Here is a 23,892-nt window from a genome sequence, read left to right on the forward strand (position 1 = left end):
TCCGCCCGGCTGCACCGGCCTGTGTTATCTGTGTCCCGGGTGAAGCACACGTTCCATTCTTTCTTTCTTATGGAGGACGAATTATCCCATCGGATAGAATATTTCACCCTGACGTCACTAGCCTAGTATGATTTTTTTTTATCTAAAGTGTTCTTGATGTGATTCGACGGTTTGAGAAGCACCCGCGCCGAAAAATAAATGCTCACAGAGCAGACGCCGCGGCATTCGATTCGCCGACAGTCGCCTGCGCACGCCACTTTATTGATTGCTGCTTCGCCGCCTGTGTATTATTTGAGTTGTCAGAGAACCAAGGACCTTACAGGAAAGGAAGGAAAAGACAGTACATGAAAGGAAGGGAGGTTAACCAGAGAAGTGCACGGTTGGTTACCCTACACATGGGAAGCGGGAAAGCAGGAAATCAAAGGAAAATAACGGGTATATAAAAGAAGGGTAGCGGCGCTTGAGGAAAAAGAAAAGAGCGTGTAAAGGTAACTTCAAAAACAAAACCATGGACGATTATAAGGCCTAACACAGAACAGGTAACCAGCGAAATGACGAAATAAAGACGGTACAGGGTATCACTGCCATCGTTCAGACAAGCCTGTGGCCTTTAAAAAACGAAGTAAGGCTTTTGTGACCTTTTGGGATTGCGGAGTCCCAAAAGGAGCACGGTTGACAGGGGCTGCCCATGTGTCGCAAACCGGGCACGGTGACACAAGGGGTGTTTTATTGCATCATCCGTGGCACACACGGCACAAGCAGAAGTTTCAGCCATGTCGAGAGTGAAGGAGTGAGCTTTGGTGAAAGCGACTCCCATCCACAGGCGGCACAATATGGTGGCATCGGAGAGTGAAAAGGTAAAGGGGGAGTGGCGCTGAAAGGTTGGGCTCAAGCAAGTACAAGTGGGAGTCTTAAAACTCTGGCATATTATAAAGAGCAATCGGGATTTTGCCGGCGAGTGAGCGCAGCTACCTCGCAACGTCATAGCGCGATAACGGGATGCTGACCTATTGGGCCCTTCCATGGGCATAGTGAGCCGCTTTGTCTGCACATTCATTTCCAGAAATGCCCCAGTGACTTGGGAGCCAATAAAACAATAATATTATGCCCATGCGTCGGCTCTCGCCCACAAGCTGTTCGTACGGGCGGCGGCTAACGGCAGACTGCTGGCACTGAAGAGCTGGCCTAGATTCGCAAAGCTCAGCCAATCTTTGCGGTAATTCTTTCTTGGCGTACAAAATAGCCTCACGAATAGCTTGTGAGTTCAAATGCGGTTGACGTCGCTAAAGTGGACAGTTTGAAATGGATGTCTAGAGATATGGTTGGCCCGATTACAGCTCCCGCAGAATTGAAGTTCGTTACCGAGCCATCAGTGAAGACATGAATCCGGTCTCCTTAGGCGTCTGGTAAAAAGTGCATAGAGAGCTGTTGAAGACCTTCCGGTGGCATATCTGCTTTCTCGGGTATTCCCAGGATGGTTAGGTACACTTCTGCCGGCGAGAGGCACTAGAGGGGTGATTAAGGTCGTGCCGCACGTTTGTATCGTGTAAGCGGCGATTACCTTAGAAAAGGATGCCCGTGGTCTCATCTCGAGCAAGAACACTTCCTTGTGGCACGCCCCGGGAACCGTAGGGATGAGAGGTTGTGCCGTCGGTGGTGTCAACAGAAAATATTCCTCCAGATAGAAACCTTTGAATCCCTCTGTACGTTCGGCCCTGTCGAACGTACGTGTCGCAATGGGATTAAGAGAGTGGCCGCCCGAGGGGGGGGGGGGGGGTACTGTACGAGTGTTGTTTTCTGCACCAAATAAGCTTGGTAGTCTGTACCGTGCCGTGAATAACAGAGAAAGAAAAGCCAGTTGCAACATTAAGCATGCCAAACGCTACGTCACATGCAGCCTTGGTGTGGTATTGGCCTCGACGACATACCGTGGCGCCGCCTACGAGTGACGGCACTTGTAGGACGCTGGGTCGTGTTGTCGTCAGCTACAACACATCTCCTGTGCGTATGCGAAAGCGAGTTTTTTTGTTGTAGCCACCGTCTCCCCCCTCCTTGTGGATTTGATGCAGATTACCCAAAGAAGTTGTCTGCAGACCGAATAATCAGGGCAAGCAATCAGCGAATCGCTTGTTCCCGGCGACACCGCCGCGTTTAGGTAGTTGCTACCATCGCGACCCACAGCTCGTACGCAGCATATAACGCCAAAGACGATGCAACTGATGCCGAGAAAAGTACGCTGTAAATTCATCAGGAATGACTTATGACGGGAATTTTATGAGACTGTGTGTGAAAGGAAATACCTTGTAACAGCGTCGGAAACGCGTCGCTCACTTGTGATCTCACCGTGCGTACTGCTCGCATTGCCTGGTAAATTAATGACTACGTGAGGACGGTGATCGGATTGCTTTGCCGCACATGCTTACAAGTGTTGTTATGGCGTGCCGTTTGGCTTAACTCGTGACTATTTCGCCTACAAAGTTTTTATAGTTATGCCCGGATTTGATTAACGATCACTGCCGCAGCCTGTACTGTGCACGGTCGATATGTTTACTTTTCACGGCAACTTGTCCGCAATGTATCAACGGTATGAACGCGAGTTTTTAACGCCTTCGAAAGGGTTTGGACATGGCTATATTTAGTTTTCATTAGGACCTCGGTGTTGGAATTTATAATCGCAACGTGGGTTTTTGTCTGTTTACAGTGAGCCGGCCTTTCGCAAGCATCAATTTCGAAACTCACCACTGGTCACAGAAGGCTAGGCTGTGTACGAGGCGAAACACGTCGTTAATGATTTGGAGTAATGTGGAGTTTTAGTATAGGAGAACCGAGCGTTGGGGGCCCCCAAGAAGTTATGGGAACCCAAACGCAACACGCGCGCGCGTGACGGGAGAGTCTTCTCCAGCAGCTCGCAGCCTGCTTCGTATGCACGTAACCGAATGTTGGGAACTTCAGGCTTAGCGTCGCAGCAGATATTTCATCGCCGCTATTGTTGCAGTTGCGAATGACAGTCCCTAACACAAGTTTTCACCGCCCTGTCACCACCTCCTCGTATGTCGAACTCTGTAACCGCGGTGACTGCCGTTTAATCGATCGATGATCAAGATGCCTGCCCCGGCCTCTGCCGATCGCCACCTTCCGGCCACTCGCCACACCGCGGATTGGGAAGCGAGAGCACTGACCGGGCAAAAAACCTAAGTGCGGCGAACAAACTGCAAACTGATACTTCTTCCTGTGGTGGTAACCAGCGCCTTCCCAGCGCCAAATGGGACTAGGAACGTTTACTTTACTTAATTTTACTTTACCGCGCCTTAACGGGGGTCGGCGTACATCGCGGCAGATGTTTGACCATCGCTTTGAAAACCACAGCTGATGACACTACCTAGCACAATTTTTCATCACACTAACATCCACTTTCACCAATCTGTAACTTCTTTTCCACAACTTGTGTGATTTTAAAAAGCGGCGGAAAAGTTGTTGCTGCCGCGACCTGCGTCGGTTCGAGCCGCACCGTCGGCCGTGCGGGCAGGCACAGCGAGTGCGTGTGCTTCTGCTAGCAGTAAACGCTTCATGATTTCCTGCTTGCTACATTTCTTGCAAACAAGGGAAATCTAGAAACTTAAATCGGCGATTGTCGTAGTCCACATTGTTGATCGGGGAAAGAAGCCACTGCTTACGCTTCGGTCGCATACGCTCATGTTTGCGAATAATGTACGACAGTTAATACAGTTCAAAGTCCCCATGAGGTCAAACTGTGCTTGACGCACTATGAATTAACTTCAAATGACGGAAATTAACACAAAAATACTTTGAGGACGCGCTTCCTAAGCGGAGTGTCCCTCGCTGCTAGTCAACTACACAGCAAGATAGGAACGGTGATCCTAGAAGGGACGTCAAAACGATCGCAGAGCCGGCATCTCCAGTGCTGAGCTCGCGGCCAATATGAAATCAAACTGTCATGCGGCCGGTCCTATTTCTGCCAGACGGGACGGTGCATCAAGGATCGCCTAAGGGGGCACGCGTACTGCCTAAAACAAGGCACGGGTAGCAACCTTGCTGCGCACTGTTCGAAGTGTAACGGGTGCACGCTGGCCTTTGAAAAAGTCGCCATTCTAAGGCGATACCGAGAGAATGAATAAATGAATTTATTGACAAGGAAAAGGAAAGGAAAGACCACCAGCAGGCGTAAATTGTCACACCTAGGGGTGGACACCGGAACGACTGCTGGTGTGGGAGTTGGGGCAGGGGTGAGATATTCATAGAGAGGAGAGACAGAGGATAGCAGTGAAATATTTACAGAAGACAGGGGAGAGAGGGGCATATTTACAAGTTAACACACACTCACACACGCACACACAACGTCTGGTCCACCAGAGGGAAAAAAAATTGGGCCCATCTCCCCTCGAGGGGGAACTCGAGTAAATGCGTCGCGTTGGGGGTGGGTGTATTGCGTGAACGTTAATGTTTGGGGGGTGGTGGTGGGCTGGTAGTGAATGTGTTAACTATTATTGCTTATTACTATTAATTATTATTATTTCTTTCATATATTAATTATTATTCGTGATTTTGCGACTCGAGTCCCCCCTCGTGGAGAGATGGGCCCAATTTTTCTTTTTTTTTGTGACGCAAGAAGTGAAGGCAAGGAGTAGGTTGTTGTAAGTCGTTATTTATTTATTTGTTGCTGTTGTCGTTGTATTGGACGCTGAGAACGACGGCTTCGTGGTCGCTAAAGTGTACTGTTAAGGGGTCTTTAAGCAGTGGTCGTGCGTTGCAGCAACTGGTGAAGACGAGATCGATGCAACTGCTGCCGTGTATCAGCAGCTTCTTGACGTAGTTTGAATGAGTCAAGGATACAAGGCGCGTTCGTAGCCTTTGATTCTGTGTCGCTTTTGTGGGGCAGTGGGAAGAGCACCATGTACCTCGCGTTCCGCCCACAGGGTCGTGGGATCGAAACCAGGTACCGAGAACTATTTTTTTTATATAGTGTAGGGGGAGGGGTGCGGACCTGTTGTTGAGAGCGAGGAGGGTAGCGTGATGCGGGAGAGGAGGAGTGGGGGAGAGGGCGCACCTGCGCGCTGAGCTGTTGCGGACGGACGGCGGACGCTACATGTGAGTTAAAGAAATGCTCTGCATTTAAAAAAAGTAAAAACCTAGACACACAGTCACAGGGAATGTAGCGCCAGGCGGAGCCCAGAGGCGTCTAGGTATCCGCCCAGCGCCCCATGGACGCTGTCCCTCTCCCTGGTGTTGCCCGGTGGCCATAGGAGCTTGCCTAGCGGCCGAGCCCTTCCCCCCAGGGCTGCCAGCAGTTCCGGCCTCCCTGCCGCATACTCAGGGCACTCGAAGAGCAGGTGCGGCATGGGCTGAACAGGTGCGCGGCAGTGCTGGCAGGCAGGGCTTTCGGCCAGCCCCAGGCGGTGTTTCCGTTCAGCCGCCCAGACAGCCCCCACGCGGAGGCGCAGGATGGCCGAACGCTGCTGTCGGGGCAGCCGGGCAGCCCGCGCCGGCAACGCACGCGACAGGTATTTGAAGCACTAGTCATACACCAAAGGGGAAAAGACTGCATCAGCAATCCTTCGTTGGAATTAATGGTCAAGGAGATAAGGTATCTCATTTCATAATCACCACTACTGTTATATCTATTTTGGTATATGTTCTTTCTCAAAACGTGTTTAATAACCCCATTTCTTTTCAATAAAACTTTAGTTGGCAGTAAGCGCTGCGTGTGTCTAGTTTCCCCTTTTGTCCTGTCTTTAGCGCTGTTTTTCTCTTCAAGAAAGTAGAGTAGAAGATATAGTTCAAATAAAGAAAAAAGAAATGGACTTGGGCGGGCTATGTAGTGAGCAAACCGGAATTCAGTGGACAACTGGCGTAATAGAGTGTATACCAAGAGATCGGTCTAAAAGAAGGTGAAGGCCATTAACCCGATGGAGGGATGAAATAAAGAAATTCTGGGGTAAAATGTGGAGCAGCGCAGGACAGGAGCGGATGGAGGTCTATGGGAGAGGCTTTCGCCCTGCAGTGGACCTGAGTAGGGTGACGGTGATGACCTTGATGATGATGATGATGATGTAGATAATGATGTTTTTTTTTTGCATAGTTGCGATTCTAGTAATCGTCGGCATATGCATCGAAGAGGTTGTCGTCTTCTGCGCGGCGAGTGGTGGATGCATAGTGATCGTCAGCATCGCAGACTTCCGCCAGCTGAACTGGCGAAATCGCGCAAGGCTCTAACCATAGCGAACCTGCAGGATTTCTTCCCAGTGAGCACTGAACGACACATGTCCCCGCATTTTTACAAGTGGGGAACTGTTTGATTACATGTTTTGTCGTTGTTTTGCACTGTGACTGAGGCAGCCATAGTCATATGCATCGACATCACGGTGTTCCTCATGGCAAGCATTACATGCGTGGTAGCTCTTGACGACAGCAGTGGAGGAGGAGGAAGTAACTTTATTTTGTCCAGAGAAAAGGCCTAGTTATGGCCGGTGTGCTTCCGACGACGGCCGGGATGTCTTGGCTCCTAGCGGCGTCTTCGGCCCTCTGGACGGCCCCCTTTTGGATGGCAGGGTCCTCGCCAAGCAGCATGGTTCCCACTGCTCTTTGGTGTTGATAATAAATGTTCCTTTTGAATTGCTGAAGTCTTTTCTTTGTATAGCGCGGCATTCCCAAAGCATGTGTGCCAAACCTGCAAGCGGGGGGCAGAGTTTGCATGTACTGTCACGAATTTCTGGGTGGAAGTGGCTGTAGAGGCCTGGGTTCGGATATGTATTAGTCTGAAGGCGCCTCAATGCAACTTCTTGTTTTTGGGTCATCACGGGGTTGGCTGAAGGGTAGTGTCGTCTTTCGCCTAGGGCTGTATTGTTCAAGCACGTCCCGGTAGGTGCACAGGCGATCCTTGGTGTTGTCGGCAGGGTGTAGGGCGGATTGCAGGGGCTCTCGGTGGGTGAATGCACGAGCAGCCTCGTTGGCCCGCTCGTTGCCCTCCAGGCCCGCGTGTGCGGGCGTCCATATTAAAGTGGTTCGGGTGTTTACGTTCTTGTCCTGCTGGGCAAGGACTCGCAGTGCCGCACTGGAGATTCTCCTCTTTGTGAAGTTGCGACTTGCAGGTTGGGAGTCGCTGACAATTTTCCGCGCTTGTGTTGTGGCTAGGGCTAACGCTATGGTTAGTTCTTCACATTCTTCGGGGTGTCGTGCTTGGATGCAGCAGGCGGTGAGAACCTTTCTTTCCTGGTCGGTGACAACTAGAGACCGGAACTTCAGCAAAATGCCTATTTTTTCTTCAGTCCGTATCGAGCCTATTTAACATATAAGCACGAACTAAGGGAAGGGGAGCGTTCTAAGCAGTATTTTATTGTGCCTATAGTGCCTATTTTGACTCTACGGGCTTTTTCGCGCCTATTTTGTCTATATGGGCTTTTTGGATCCTAAAAATGCCTTTTTTTGTGTTATAAGTGCCCTTTTTGGATTTTTTGAGTCGATGTTCTGCAGAGACTGTTCTAGCTTCAACAGCCCGCAACGGGGTGTTTGCTTCACGCCGTTTGCGAGAAAAATTCACGAGCCGTGCAAAACACGAAAAAAGCCCAAACCGTGCCCAAGCCACCCCCAGCTGGAACTTGCCACCTCGGCCGAGCCGCCAGAAACCCTTGCGCAGCGACGCCGGAGCCAAGCTCACCGATGATACCCCGTTCCGAGCGAACTCTTTTGTTCTATGTCCTTCTGACGTGCTGTGTCCCCGGACATACGGGGAAAACTTCTGCGCACGTGCCCTATCTATAGCTAAGAGAATAAAAAGACAGCAAACAAAAAATGATCACGACGCAGCCGCGTACATGCCGCTCAAGCATACATGCCGCTCAAAGCACGTGGAAATCTTAGACACCAAAGTTTTAAGGTGATGCCACGAACACGTGCACTGTGAGCCGCCGATAATGGGTGCACCGCCGGCTGGAAAGATTCAGTACGCGTACCACGAAGAAGAAACGAGAAACGAAGCTTAGGAAGGGGGATCTCAGCACTTACAAGTAGTCTAGTCGTGACACCCGTCATCTACCGTGGCCGGGTAGTCTTTAAGGGCATTTGGAAACCTAGTATTACGGGAATCAGTTCCGAAGAATGTTGCGCGCTGTCTAATATTGATAATCGGTGTATATTGCATAGTTACTGAATGTTGTTATTCCGGCAGCTTCACTAGTCATCCGCTTCTGCAGAACAGAATAGCCCAGTAATTTGTACAGAATTATTGCACTTCCCTGTACTATCCATGGGATTAATCGGTGTTGTGAAGAGCTCAGGAGGTCGTTCTGCACCGTCAATAAATAATAAGTTGCAGTAAAGATCTTTCTTCGACGCGCAGTTATGTCTTCAAGGGGCAGTTACCGATTGTGCCTCTTCCACCAGAGTTCGTTGTTACACCTTCAGGAACTAGGCTGAGGGCAGAAAACTACACCAAAAACACTCCGGTTTCTATCCATAGCTTTGCAACGGACAAAAGCGTCGCAGCCCAAAGTATTTGCCCCACGCTACAGTTCACCGTGACACGGCACATTCGTGTGCTTATTTCGCACTCTTAGCAGAAAGCATTTCAGCAGCAGAGAGAGTTGGCGCCACTTTAAGAATGCTAAGTTCATTTGAGAGGTTCAGGACAGGTCTGCCACCATCCCGGAAGGATCGGTTGATTAAATCTGCCTGACACAAAATTTTTGGATTCCACGTACTTAAATAACTTCCGAATGTTCTGAGCAGCCAAAATTGTGCTATTCCAGATGGAATTAGATCATAGAGCGTCCCGAAGTGCAACAACGCTCCGCTAATTTCTATGGACGTTGAGCGTTATTTTTGTCGCGCACAATTATCCTCTGAAAGGGGGTACAACTTCAAGCAGCAAACCATTGAAATTGGTGTGGTTTTCCATGGCATTCAATCTTTTCTCTTGGTGTCGAATCACCCTAAATTTCGCGTAAATTTTGAAATATGAACTTTTGTGCTGCTTATTTACCGGAAAAAAATAAAACTACTTTCCTGCTGCACATTATTTGTCCGCCGTTTAACTGCATGCAAGTCAAAAATTTGTGCTAAAATAAGCTTCTGAAGCAAATAGGAATTGAGCCTATATATACCTAATAGAGAGTATTTGGGGCCTATATATGCCTAAATGTCACTTCTCAGTGCCTATTATAGGCGCCTAAAACCTGGATTTTTCGTGCTTAAAGTTCCGGTCTCTAGTGACAACCGAGACCATAGCCCTTCGTTGTTCGTAAGAGGCAGTGTCCGTGTAGACGACCTTGAGGTTCTCCTTGGAGCTGTTTCTTCAGCGCTAGGGCTCGCATATATCTTCGCTTTTCGTTGTAGACTTGATGCATGTTCTTCGGGAGAAGAGGAATGTTTTTCAGGAGGAGAAAAAAAGCACTGGAGATTTTTTTTTCTAGAGGAACTGCGTGAGCCGCGACTCGGCGGTCGGCGGGAGGCACGCGTTCACGAGCGCTCGGCAATTTTTGGGTATTTTTTCCTAAAAAACAGCATCTCAAAAACAGCCAGCGCTGGCGCGATCAAGCTGAACTGGAAAAATACCTTTAGGTCGTAAACAGTGCAAGTGCCTCAAGATATGTGCTCGTTCAACCTGCGCTGTTTATATTTTTCGCTCCCTTTGTTTGGTGTTCGTCCCTTACATTGTGCCGTGTTTTTATTTTGATTCTGCGTTAAGCTTTACGATTTCATTTTCATAGTTTGTGTCTGCGTGAACTTTCCTTGCAGAATTTCCTTATCTTATTTCCAACGTTTTTATTTGACCTTACCTTGTTCTTCCCCGCATTGTCTAATATTCACCCCATCTCACTGTAGTCGTCCCAATCAGGCGTAGCAGGCCCTGCCACCGTCGGGGCTGACCCAAGCCAGTTCACATTAAAGAGCCCCCCCCCCCCCCCCCCTCCTCTCTCTCTCTCTCTCTCCTCTCTCTCTCTCTCTCTCTCTCTCTCTCTCTCTCTCTCCTCTCTCTCTCTCTCTCTCTCTCTCTCTCTCTCTCTCTCTCTCTCTCTGCCTCCGGGCTGAGCCAAACAGCATTGCATTTCTGACTTCTTTCTTGGAAGATCGTCAAACGCGTCCACTGATTTTCTATGAAAGTTTATAAAAAGCACAGCGCATCGACCGGAGGAGCTCTCGTCACTCAAACCATTTGCCCAGCCTAGCAGGTCAGAGCAAACGGCTTCTAAGGAAGCTCTGTCTAGTTCGGGACCGTGAACAAACGGTTGTGAGATAAGAATCCCGACCACTTTGTCGTTCGTATTACTTCGGAGTAAATTAGCCTATTGGAACTCAGTAAGATTACACTTTTAGTGGAGTGAACAAAAAAGTGAACCACAGTAAGCAGAGAAAAAAAAAGGACTCTTGATTTCAGCACCCGCCGGCCATGGGCAGTGGGAAGTAGGACGGTGCTCTGGCGCCTTTGCGCACTGCCCCCCTCTATTCCACCCAGCGGCACAGCAGTCACCAGCGGGCGAGGGGGCTGCACTTAGGGCCCCACCATACTCAATGGCGGCATTGCAGCCGCCATCTACATCGCTCGGCTCCAGGTAATATGGCGGCGCCCACAACACCTACAGAAACAACATTAATACACGTGCAATCACTACATCAAATATGTAACCCCCGGATCAATAACTCTTGCGCATTTCTGCACTTAAAGGGGCCATGAAAACAAAATGCAAGCTTAGTTCACTCAGAAGATTGCCTCGTTAGAATCATGCTGACACCACTGTTAGTGCAAATTTCGCTCAATAAGCTGTATAATTAGCAAACAAAGGAATGGCCATGCGACCCACTAGCTCATTTCCCGAAAAAGACGAAAAAGATCCTATAATATCACACCAGCCAGCTCTGCGATTGGCGGAGGCCGGAAAAGGCAAACGCATATTAGGGAGAACTTATAAGCTTGCCGAACGAGCTATTTGCGCGTAAATTTAGGGCACATTCTTTTTATATCAGTAATAATGGTGAGACAAACAGTGGACGTTACGAAAACAGACGTAAACATAGAGGTACCCATGCGTACTGCTGTTGGTACCGTGCGCGCACTGCACTTCGCTTAGATGCACAGCACTGTGAGGCTTTGGGGTTGTCTCAGACGACACTGGCCGATTGACACAAGCGACGGTGTCTAACGTAACCATACTTGTCGAGCAGGCCCCATGTTATCGCGAAACGATTTTTTTCTCCGTGATAAAAAACAACCCAGGTTTCAATACGGTCACACATAAACCAAAAGCAGAAAGCGGCTTGCCGCGTTGTGGTGGCGCCATCTAGGTTGACTAACAGTAATCCAGTATCCCCTTCCCAACAAGTTTAGCTGAATAACCTGTTCTTATGATGTCACTGCAAACTTCCTTCAAACATACGTTTTGGGGCGATAATCAAAATTTTAGCTTAAATTGATTAATTTCGCAGTGTATACAGCATTGTTTGCTTCCGGACAAGCGCTGGGGGCACTATAAAGCACGAAATCTTTCGAATAAAACAAACTTGTACTTTGTCTTCATGGCCCCTTTAAGTGCTCTTAAATCCCTCTGCATAATTCTTTTAATCACTTTCATAGAAAAAGAACAATACGACGCGTAATGCCAAGATACGCACAAGTTGCGTCATAACGAATGGTCGGAGTTTACACGAAGTCTACATGCTCTACAAGTCGTTTCCTCGGGGGCCATTGCCCGAAACAACTTTGAGGGACGAAATTCCATTAAGCTCACGATTTAAGATGCCCTCTATCAAAGGAAAAGAAAACCATACTGTGAAACAATAATAAAAGAAAACCTTACCCTCGCGGGCTGAAGCCATTCTCGAGCCGCTTTCCACGGATCCCTTTTCGGCGGTAAAATGCTGCACGTTACGGGTGTATGCCGTTATGCCTTCCCAGCTTCGTTATTTTCGCCCCGTGCATATTCTCGCTTCTTTTCGCCACCCATTCTTTTATTTTGCTGGTCGGCCCGAGACAGCCTTTGGGGCCTTGATGAACGCCACGCCGGCGGGGCCGGGGGAGAGACGGCCGGCCATTCATCACGGGTGGTCTGCGGAAAGGGCGACCGCTGACAGCGCTTTCGATACGGGGCTCGCCTGGGGCTATGATGCGTAATTTGTTTCCCTGATCATCTTCCCTCTGGCCCATCTATTCCCCGGGACACTGGGGCAGGTCGCCGTTATTTCTGTTCCCGCCAGGGTGCCCGCGAACAGTCCGGGATTGTGCTCTCCGATCTCAGCGCGTTCAGGTATACCGATTCTAGCTTGACAGGCTGCTCACACGAGCTCGCCTCCCACCCCTCCCCCTCCCCCTCTCGGTTTAACCCTGTCTGCCCGGGACGGGCGTGATATGCAATCACGGAAGTATAGTCCTAGATGACAAATGTGCTGCTTCGCGCGCGTATGCGCGTACTCATAACGGGGGATGGTAGGATTTCTTGAAAGCTCCTGCTTTGTGGATACTAACCGCGCGCGCAGACGAGGGACGAAGAGCAGAAGCAACAGGACCCGCGCTTCGTCGTCCCTTGTTTGTACGCTGATAGTAGTCATGAAGCAATACCAAAGCCCCCACATGTTATGTTCTCTTATGTCTTGCTGCAGCAAATTTCCCGGCCGACTTTGTGGCGCTAATTTTTGCGTCGGAGATGGCAATATGTATACCGTGTTTATAGTTTTCGTTTTGGTGTGTATTGAGTGGTACATCTCTTTTGTTTTGCACCTGTTATTTTGGGACCAGAGACGCCAGGCCAAAGCTAGTTCTATGTGATTGTTAATTTTTTTGCTCTTCTTACTTATGTACTCCGGGACATTGCATACTTGTACGTCGTGTTATGCTGGTGCCGCGTGGGGTCCGCAGCTCTCTCAAGCTGTCTTTTGTAACAGCTTTTTCTCCCGGCCTCCGGCATCATGTACTTTGTACATGACGCCAATAACTTTCATTATTCATTGTTCGTATGTGTCAGACGTAACAGGAACAAGCCGTAATTCATCGTGTTGAGCTATTTTTTCTTCCAAAAGGGGTTCAAAATTTAACATCTGCAGCAATGCTGGCTACAAAATCAAACGCGTGCTTGTTCGGCCCACGGCCAGAGGCGCGCTTAGTGCGGACATTATTCCCTTGCTGTCATGGGTAAAGCCTATAAACGTAAGCCTTACACTACACTCTAAGAAAAATGGGTAGAAAAAGGGAGGAAATCGAGGGTTTTCTCCCCCGGACCAGCGAGCTTCTCCCTTTAGCTATTACACGTAGCGCCCTCTGTACGGCCTCTACGAAACACCGAAACGGGGGAGGAAATATTCTCCCCTGTCGTCTACAATCTGCTGTCGGCGCCGACGCCGAAAACGAAACCGTTCATCGTTGCACTGTGGCTTTCGCCGATCGGGCGCATACGACGACTATGAGCAACACCTCCCCTGCGGTGTGCTGCGTACTTGTTTTCTCGCTGTCTTTTTTTTATTATTACCATGTGCCCGCCACGCTAACGCACGGCTCGCCAGCCGTGTGTTTGAAGCACATTATGTGGGCACCACTGCATGCTTGCTGTGGGCGACTCGCCTGCGCCCTGTTCAACGTTACCACTGCACTTGTGGACGTTTTATACTGACGGCCAACGGTAAAAGAAATCAGCGATGATAGCAAACTGCCCCTTTTTTCGTCAACGAGCACGGACCGCAGCATATTGACTATCCAGTTACCAACAACAAAAGGCCCCCATTCGGTAACATCTTGGCTGAATGGTTGCCAGACCAGCGGGTACACTAACAGAGCTAAGTCGAGGCAATGAGTGTCATTACCCAAACATACCTGCCGTACTGTTTCATGAAGCGTTTTTTCTTCTTTGAAATATTTTGCTTCGTCTTACAAAACTACAAATTAATAAAAGTTTGCAATTGCACGGGTTACATTTGATGAAATAACAAAACCCACCTAAGGCTCACTCACTGCCGTGGGTTATTGAAACAAGCAACAAGCTCATTGTTCTACCTGCATTCTCGATGATCAGGGTTATAAATACTTTGTTGCCGTTTCAATGTTTAGTTGTGGCTTTTGATCATGCAGACATGTCAAAAGTGTACTATATGTGGTGGTGTATACGTGTAATTATGCTTGCGATGTTGTGTGTTGCGTGTATTGTGCGTTGGCGCAGTGCCTGTAATGCAGTGTATGTCGCTGTGTTGTGCTATCTTGTGCTATATGTGCCTGCCCACATGCTGCCTCCGTGATGTTGGCTATAATAATATACGTTATCCATACAGGAAACCAAAGAAACGCCTTGATGTAAGTGCCCACTGACGGTGATGCTTAGTTGCTGCCCCTCCCCACCCCTACTTTTTTTTTTGCGTCATCTATCGGTCATTTTAAAACGTTTACAATTGCTTTACTTCGAGCACGCTAGAGGGCGAGCATTGTCATCTCCTCGCTCGGACGGATGCGACAGCGACGGTAGCGACGGATACGTTTTTCGTGTTGCCTGCATTGCCTTTGCCCTGAGATTTACGATTGCAGACGATCCGCGTTTTGATGCATCGGTTGTAGCAAGGTAAGGCGACGAACAACTGGTTGTTCTCAAACGGCCGCATTGGATGCTTGTGATCTCGTGTGCGGTGAACGGCGGGGTTACGAGACTTTCGGAAATAAAGGCGGCATTTTGAAAGCAATCGGTATGACTTCTACTATGTTTACGGCGGCAAGTTCGCTCTGAACGCGTAGGCAGGGCGCGCAGCGCAGCGAGACGAATGCAAGAAGTCGCGCATATACGATTGGCGACATCGCTTGCTAACCGCAGTTCTGGTGCTCGGTAGGTAATTTCTTGGTTATTTTAGCGCATTTTAAGCGCGCACAATTACAGTAACCTACGTATTTGTACTTCCTCGATCCTCAACCCGATCAGCTCGCTAGGCCTTTCTCGCATGGCAAGCCTTGGTCGGGTGACGCTGCCAGGGGAGGAACGCTCCTCCATTAGCTCACGAAAGGGGGAAATCTTCCTCCACTCCCAGGGGGAGAAACGCGCTCCTCCGTCTTAAAGGAAGAATATTTCTACCTCTTAGGGTGCAATATATGATACATTCCTGTTTCATCCTTAAGGGAGAAACTACCACACACTTTTTTCTTGAAGTGTACAGACTAAATACAATGCTTCCGATATTCGATATGCATGCGTCGTATGGCAGGAACACGCACCGTTAAAGCCTGAATTCATTTTTCACTCGGTTGATGCTGTCATCATCAAACGTTTGCCGACGCCAGGAGTTGCTGTTTTAGCGAATTATTTCTTGGCACGGCAGCCTTGAAGCTACTGCGTGCTTACATGGGGTTACTAATGAAGGGAAGCCCCATTAAGTCCGCGGTATCGATTGGTGGGCTTCCGTGGGGAAAAGCTTCTCCATAAAACTGACGCTCTCTATATACGTAAGCTTATGCTGATTACTGTATTTGTTCTTGCGCTTGCCCTCTCACCAATCATTAAATTAGCAAATGTATTCGAGGACTCTAATCCGGGAACTTCCACACAAAATATGTAATTAAACAACAATAATTTATGCCCCCATGCGTTCCTTAGAAGGCATTATGCTCGAATAAAGGACAACGAGGCATTACCCCTTGTGGGTAGACTGTGAAGAGTTGGTAGGGAATTATTAGTTTCACATTCAGAACGATTAACCGCGCGAATGTATTCGAGAACTTTGTTATACGATTTAGAAGAGATTATAAACCATAGCGGCTTCTCAGTGGCTTTTTCTCCTATTGCCGAAAAATGTACTCGCCTTCCAAGAAAAGTACTGCGGCATGCCAAACCTCGGCGTTAGAAATACAGCATTCCTTCGAACCAAAGTGGTACTGCGGCGACACGGTCGATTTTTTTTTTTTGGCCCACCAGAGTCCCGTTTTTGATTAATCTTTGTTTTCGCTTCCGAGCCTTTTAGATTACGGCCGCAGCCACGGCACCGACACAAACACGATGACGACCATGGGAAGGAAAGGCGCGTTACTGGTGTACCTTGTCAGTTCGCTCCACCCGAACACGAAATTGCGGAACGGGAGCGCTGCCCTCGGAGACGTAAATGACGCGGACGTGATTCGACTCCAGAACACGCGACACACCGTGTGGCAAACGAGCCACAGTAGGCCGGGGGTGACTGTAGCCAACGACCAACGGCGCGCATCAGTCTGCATTCACGCCTCACAATCGCCCGAGCCACTCGCTGATGTCGCAAGGTCCGACGAGTTGCTGCCTTAACCTCGGCTTTCCTACTAACCTTCCTCTTCCGATGTTGTTATTGTTCTTGTAAACACAGTACCGAAAAGAAGTGATAAAATATACGCGATAAGCACGAGCGGATACCATATTGCCTGAATTTCGGTGTACGTGGATTTTCTTGCCTTCAAGAGACCCGCTTGCGGCGAAGCGAAGCAGCGTTGGGAAACGCGTAGACTGGGCGTCGCAAACGATCCCATTTTTTTATTGCTAGATCGTAAGCTTACTGCGAGCACGAACTCAGTCGCTTACGCCAGACGGTGTGAGACAAGCACACGCGACATGAGTAGCGCATTGATTAAATTTGGCCGACGTCAAAACCCATCACACTTTTGGACAGACTCGGCGCGAAGGATCACGTTGATTCTGAGTGGTGCCCTATGTTTCGTGTTGAAATGTTTCACAATACCAACGGTAACTTTCGAAACTTCAGCCCACCAAAAAAATTCTTTTAGGGCCTTGAGCTTTTCTTGTGTCGGCTCTTTTTAATAATGGGTGTGACTGACCGTGATTGTAACAACAACGTTTAGTCCAAGCTGAAGCCCACTTAGGAAATCATTCTGTTGAAGAAACCAGGGACTCATGTTACGTCGCAGTACACAGGCTTCGTAAGCATTAAACAATGGCGCATGTTTCTAATTTATGCAGTATTATTTCCTATGCGGTGGCTCAGTCAAAATGTTCGATTCATGACACTAATCTTGAAGCTAACAGTCAACGGGAGTTCAACTTCATTATATCAGTTTGTAGATACTGTTACTAAACATTTCAAGGGGGAAAATATTCTGCTGATAAATTTTTAATCAAAAGACAAAACCAAAAGACAGCGGGTCTCACATGATCTCAGGAAAACTCAAACTGCACCGGTGAAATTTTACAGGAACCATGTAGAGAAAACATAAGTTTGGTTCATTCGATATAATGCCTCGTTACAATCATACTGACACCCCTTTCAACGTAACTTCGCTCAAATAAACTACATAATTACGAAAAAAAGGAATGGTCATGCGACTCACTAGCTCATTTCCAGCATTGGAACATAAGACGTCATATGCACAGCCCTGCGATTGGATGATGCCGGCAAAAGCAAGCGCAAGTTTGGCAGGGCTGATAAGCTTGCAGAACGAGGTATTTTCGCTTAAGTGTAGTGGCAGTAAGAATGGTGGGGTGAAACAATAAAGTTACGAAAGTGCACGTAAGCATAGAAGTACCAGTGCGTACTGCTGTTGGTACTGTAGGCACTGTGCTTGTAATAGCTGCACAGTGCCTGCGATTCCGGAGGCCAAGGTTGTAGTTACGAAGAATGTTAATATTTGGGGGGTAACTCATTAGAGACTGTGATTTTATTAATTTTACCATTATTTCAAATAATAAGTTGTTTGAAGAGTTTCGAAAGTTTTTTAGCGTGCCTATGAAAACGTTGCCTTCATGGTGAACCGGTGCACCAACCACCAGATAGTTTAATAAAAAAAAAGAAAACGTGGCGTTAAACAGTCGTGGACGATGACAAGATAGACCGCATACAAGCGCCCGTATCTGCCGTATCTTGTCTTAGTCGAAGTACGTTTTGTTTCTTCTTTTCGGCGGCTACAAATTTCGCGGCGGCATATTACCCGCTCAGACATACGTCCTTCGACTGCGGCATGAGCAACGTCAGGTGCGATCACGCATTGCCTGCTGTTTCACTGAACACGGCTACCACAGAAACGGGAGGATTTCGGCTTCCTTGTAGCTCATAAACGTGTTAATGCGTAGTGAAGAAAGCAAATCCCAAAACCGCTTAAGAATCCAATTGTCATGCCAAGCCCAAGCCAAAAAGGGGGGTCTTCCCATGAACCCCCACGACGACATGGCTTACGAGGCGCAGTCTCCTCTCTAAGAATACTTACTAAGAAACTCTATGGTTGCTGCCAACCGCAACAAAAACAACCCATGTGCCGATATGGTCAAAAACAAAGCAAAATCAAATAGTCTTGCGGATCAGTAATGTGGCGCCGTTTAGGAGGGATGTAAGTAACGCTCCCCCGCTCGCTGGAGACTGAAATACGCATTAGAAGTTTGCTTCAAGACCCGCCCTTGAGACGACATGGAAGACGTCACGAAACACACGATTTAGCGGGATAATCTAAATTAAAACTTAAATCGAATAATTTCCCAGGGAGCGCAGCATCTCTTGCTGCCAGAAAAGCGTGGGGGGCACTAAAAAACATCAAACCTTTTGAATAAAATAAACTTGTATTTTGTCTGCATGGCCGCTTTACACGAAGGCTATATGGCTAAGATTCCATGTACTTTTGTGTCCGAGAACGAGAGCTTCCAACGCTCCACGTGTCGTTGAAGCGCGAAGAGTTGGAAACCAAACGTCCCGGTGTGCGTGCTATTAACACGCGGTCACCACCAAAATCGCACGCCGTTCAAAACGGGATTTGGACCTACGGCTGATGACTTCGATATGCATCTTGAGTGGTTAGTTAATGATAAGCACGATTTTCACGAGTAATACATGGCTTAGAAGTCGAGCTTATACGTCTTCTGACGTGGATATGCATTCTGAGTAGATTAGTTGTCAAAGGGCGTCATTTTCAAAAAGCAGAAGGGTCAAAATAGAAATGTGCGCGTGTTCGTTTTAGGCATGGCCTCCGTTAACGACCAACAAAAGAAAAAGAACTCTGCTCTTACGTGTCACTTAAATTCTGTGTCACCTTAATGTCGTATGCTTAGAAGCATGGCTGGTCACAGAGCAGAATAGCTTACGAAGCTCCTTGCTTTAGTGTATTCACAAGGCAACCGAGAGGCCTCGGTACGGCTTGTTCGAGATATCGCCGTTTCTGAGTATGAAGAGTGGCGTGCAATGATTAGGGCTGATTTCACAGAGATGGCTGTCTTTAAGCAGGCAGGGTTGATTTGATTTGATTGATTGATTGATTGATTGATTGGGGGGTTTAACGCGCCGACGCAACGCAGGCGATGAGGCGCGCCGTAGTGGAGGGCTCCGGATTAATTTTGACCACCTGGGGATCTTTATCGTGCGCCGAAATCTCGTACACACGGGCGTTTTTGCTTTTCGCCTCCATCAGAAAAGCGGCCGCCGCGGCCCGGAATCGAACCCGCGACCTCGTGCTCGGCAGCGCAACGCCTTAGCCACTGAGCCACCGCGGCGGGAAGCGGGCAGGGTATACATTGGCTTTTGTAATAAGAAGATTCACGTGGAGTGCTTTTTCGGAGAAAGCTATCGGTATTTCACGACTTCAAAAATGTTTGAGTGGAGAAAAATTATTCATTAATCGCCCACCATTGGCAAATCGAATGTAGGCCGAGCTGGTTTTAACATGCTACCGTTCCGCTTCTGATTTCTCTATGCGCGCTTTCTGTTTTATATGAACGTTTTCTGAGTAAAAAATGGTGTTATAAGATGCTCGGAATTGCCTCAGACACAGACAAGCGACATTCGTAATAAATCTCCAGCACAGCATATAAGGAACGTAAAGTTTCTTCTGACGTTAGTGGGTATAGTATCGCAGCGGATGATTTAGTGTCCGTGCTTGCGCTTGTACCAGTACCCTTTATATGTTCGCACCAATGCGTCCGAGGAAAGAAATTGACACTCAACTGCGCTCTCTTAACCATGACGAGTTGCAACTTTGCAGTTAACAAATTTTATGAGATTGCCTCTTTACCATCCAAAAGAAACATCTTCTAAGCAAGTGTTCAAAGTTTGCAGCAGATAAATTATACCGAATATTGTGAAGCAATATCCCGTGAGCTCCTAGACTTTTCATTACTTTAAAAGGGTCAGTTCTAAGCTTGCATTTTTTTTTTGTCAAACCAACTTATTTCGCCAAACGTTGTACAGAAACTGTTTTAGCGACGCAGTGAGTTTTTCGTTCACTTCCAAAAAAAAAAAAAAAAGCTATGATGTCTGCAACTTGTAGTAGTAAAATATATTTTGCACCGTCAAAGCTCGGCCTACGGGCTTAGATTTCAACTTTGGTGATATTGTTATCGCGCAAAATATTGACAAAAGATATAACAAAGGTGGCAACACAGAAAAAAGACTGACAAACACGAAGGTCAACTGAAAACTTTTCTGGGGACGTCACTGCCGCATCCCATCGTTTGGCTTCATCGGCTTCGTTTTGAGTCCCTGTGTTTTCATTGATATGACGTTAAATGATGCCATGACTTCCGCAATAAAAGATTTAATTTGTTATTCAGTGCTCGCGCTCGTCAGCCTCTTTCTGCCCTCATCTTCGCGCTACTTCTTGTCGGAAATCTGGCGTTAAATTAAAATTCATACACCAAAAAAATTTTGAGTGCCGCCTGAAGAACTCGCTTACAACCATGGCGGGTTTCTCACCCATTGATTTGGGAATAAAAGAGAACATTTGCCACTTTTATTGCAGCACCCTCGAGCGAAAATGCTCGTTACCATAATTTATGCGCATGATCGGTTTCGCCTTAGCTCCTCTTCAGGCCGAAGGATGGCTGGGAAGTGCAGTTTCCAATGGGCTTCAAGACTCCGGTTTTCTTTTGATTTTTTCCCAATTTTTTTTTTTTTTGTCTTGTGAGTTCTTCGTTTTCATTAAGTTTCACCCCTATAGCACCTAAACAAGCGTAGCATTAGGTAAAAGAAAAACAGGACATATCGGAACGCCTAAAGCCCGGAATAATGGTCGACACAAATTTATTTTGACTGGCGGCATGATGTGGTCTTTAACGCTGAAGCTGCATTTTCGCGCAAACTGTTATTGTAGATTTAAACAGTAACCGAAAAAAAAGCAAAACAAACACGCAAATGTGCCTACTACAACGACGGATAGTAAAAAACTTCTCGATAGGATTTCAATGTCGTCGTCAATTTTAAAACAGTATATGGACGGGTGTTCGACGATATAATAAGTGCCCTGTACGAACAAAATAGTAATGCGCCCTAAGAGACTATAGGCCTAGTTTTCCACCGCGCATTTTATTGTTGAACCGATTAGCCTAATGCTAAGGCATTAGGGTTATAAGTGATGGGTACACCCACCCGGGGGGGGGGGGGTGGGGTTGAATATGAGACCATAATAAAAAAAATTACCACCAAACATTTGTTCAAACTTCATTTATACCTGTAAAACACTTTATCTTGTTTACGCAATTGGACAGCATAGATAGAATGCTAGTGCTTCTATCTCACACCTTCCTTCAAGAAAAAAGGCTAATGTCTGTTATAGACAGGAGGAAAAATGCTCAGCCTGAGTACTGACTAATTTTTAACACTTCTAAGGACTGACGTGCTAATTTTCGTTCGTTACCGCAATTCTGTTGGAGCTTAAGAAACCACCTACAAGAGAAAATATTTTGCCATAAAAGTCGCAAAAAGACAGAAAAGGCGTGGCCCTGGTTCATGTTCATTCACCAGCAAAAAAAAAATTTTTTTTTGAATAGAATCATACTACATACGGAAAAGAGAAATAGCCACGTATGGAGTAACAGGAAGAAATATAGACGCCCACAGCCCGAAATGACGCTGACGAGATGCCCTACGCTCCCTCCCGTGGGCTTGATAGAGACATAATGGGCTTCTCCATTAAGGCGAACCATTTTGTCTTAGTTTGCTGGTTAAGAGTCCGGATGAACGTTGTATGCTCCGAAGTATTCGTAGTCACGAACCAAAGGGTTTTGGCAGTGTGCATCGGCAGGCAGAGGAATAATATGTCTGCATTTTCGCTTTCATTCGGCGCTGATGTTCGAGCTTATCTAGCGGGCAACAAATCCCTGTGTACAACTGAAGGTCAGCGCCATGTGTTCAACTGACGAATCTTTTGTATCAACAAGACAGTGGAGGACTGAAGACATTTTTAGTCTCACCGTCTTCTTCGTAACTGCGCGTGCCATATCGAATTCATATATTACAGCGAGGAGACGATACAAACGACGGCGATAAAGGCACGTACACTGTAGGGAAGGTCACTTAATTGCTTCCCGTATTCGTCGTAAACATGCACCGGACAACTGTGTGAAAGCGCCCCTTCAGTCAAACCCGAGCTGAAGGGGGAAGAGCGGAACGGGGATGACCACCGCCACTGTCGGCGACAGACAACAGCAGCCTTGCCAGGGGACGAGGCGCGTGCCATCTTGTGGTCATGCCACATAGTACACGCTCTTTTAAGTGCAGAGCACTTTATGGGCTCGCCTTGTCGTCTGAGCTCGCTAACGGTCGATGCACCTGCCGGAATCAGGCGGCGGAGCGAGATAAGGGGCCCAAGTAGAGCCTTCTATACCGGAGTCAGGGAGTCACGCTGAAGCGTCGAAAAACCAAGCGGTTTAAAGAGTCATAATCATTCGTACCTCGTGAACCGCTGGCGCTTGTCATACATCTCCCTGTTGTTTAGCGCAAAGAAAACTTCAGGTACATTTCAGGCAAAATCTGTGTATGTAACCAGCAGCCCCCGCGTTCACTTAGTTAGGAATGCTCGTTGGGTTGGTTTTTAATGCGAAAAAAAGCGGCCGCGCAAGAAAAAGAAAAACTCCCACCTCCCCTCGCGGGAACCCCTGTGTAGATGCGACGCATAGGCGGAGCGGCGAAGGGAACGCGTTTTATAGCGCGCATAACGTTGAGGGGACTGCGTAAGCTGGTCCCAGTCGATGACGACGTTGGCGTACTTGTAAAGCGGCGTGGACTCTAGGTGTTTGAGCCAAGCGTGGATGTTGCTACGCCAGAGAACGGCACACCGGTTATATGCGCAGCGCGCCCGAAGGAGAGGAAACCGCGGAAGAGAGAGTACTGCACATGCGCCGGCCCCAGCGCGTCTGCCGCGGCTATGACGCAACGTGCCGCGGCTATGACGCAACACAATCCAACACAATCCACTTTAATCCAATCCAATCCAAATCCAAATCCAATCCAATCCAACCGAATCCAAGCCAAGCCAAGCCAAGCCAAGCCAATCCAATCCAATCCAATCCAATCAAATCAAATCAAATCAAATTAAATCAAATCAAATCCAATCCAATCCAATGCCCCTCGCGAGAGAGTGTTCGTTATCGGAGAGGAGAGGGGGTGAGCGGCAGAGAGCGGCGGAGAGCGCAGCTCGCGCGGCGAGGAGAATGGCAGAGGGGTGGACAACGCCGACAACAACGACGACGGCGCCGGAGGGACAAGGCGAGTGAATCAGATGCTCTGCATCTAAAATATGGCGCGTTCGAAATGACGTAGAAAGGCTCCAGCCGCGCAAGAAAAAAAAATGGCGCGTTCGAAATGACGCAAAACAGCTCCAGCATGCGAAATTAAATCAAGCACAAAAAGAGCAGACTCCCGCTGGTGCAGTTTCTGGCAGGGGGCGCACGAGCGCTTCGAAGGCGGGAAACTTGAAATGTAATAGGTGGCAGGAATGAGCGGATAACGGCGCTGCAGAACATTATGGCGAATCACTGCTCTGCAATTCCGACAGCTTTCACATCGAGTGAAACGGCTTTAATTTTTCTTGCTCTTTTCTCTCTTTGCATTCAAAATTCGTTAGCAACGCGCAAATTGCTGTGTCAGCACACTGCACGGTGTTTAGTTCATTTTTGGTGATGCCGCAATGTGAAGATACTGTCAGGTCACGCTGCATCGAGGAGCCGCTTCGACTGTTTGGCGCGTTTC

At 47.9% G+C, this 23,892-nt stretch overlaps 1 long non-coding RNA gene across 1 annotated transcript in view; it reads right to left on the bottom strand.

Annotated features, from left to right (window-relative positions):
- Positions 1-10,385: 10,385 nt before the first annotated feature.
- Positions 10,386-23,892, bottom strand: part of LOC144173209 (uncharacterized) — a 339,775-nt gene continuing 326,268 nt past the window's right edge. Inside the window, exon 3 of the long non-coding RNA XR_013323185.1 lies at positions 10,386-10,589. This is a non-coding gene — a long non-coding RNA (uncharacterized LOC144173209). The remainder of the gene's footprint in view (positions 10,590-23,892) is intronic.

Source organism: Haemaphysalis longicornis, unplaced genomic scaffold (genome assembly GCF_048455015.1).
Source record: "Haemaphysalis longicornis isolate Haplotype H1 unplaced genomic scaffold, Haemaphysalis longicornis Haplotype H1 scaffold_3, whole genome shotgun sequence".
Taxonomy (NCBI): domain Eukaryota; kingdom Metazoa; phylum Arthropoda; class Arachnida; order Ixodida; family Ixodidae; genus Haemaphysalis; species Haemaphysalis longicornis.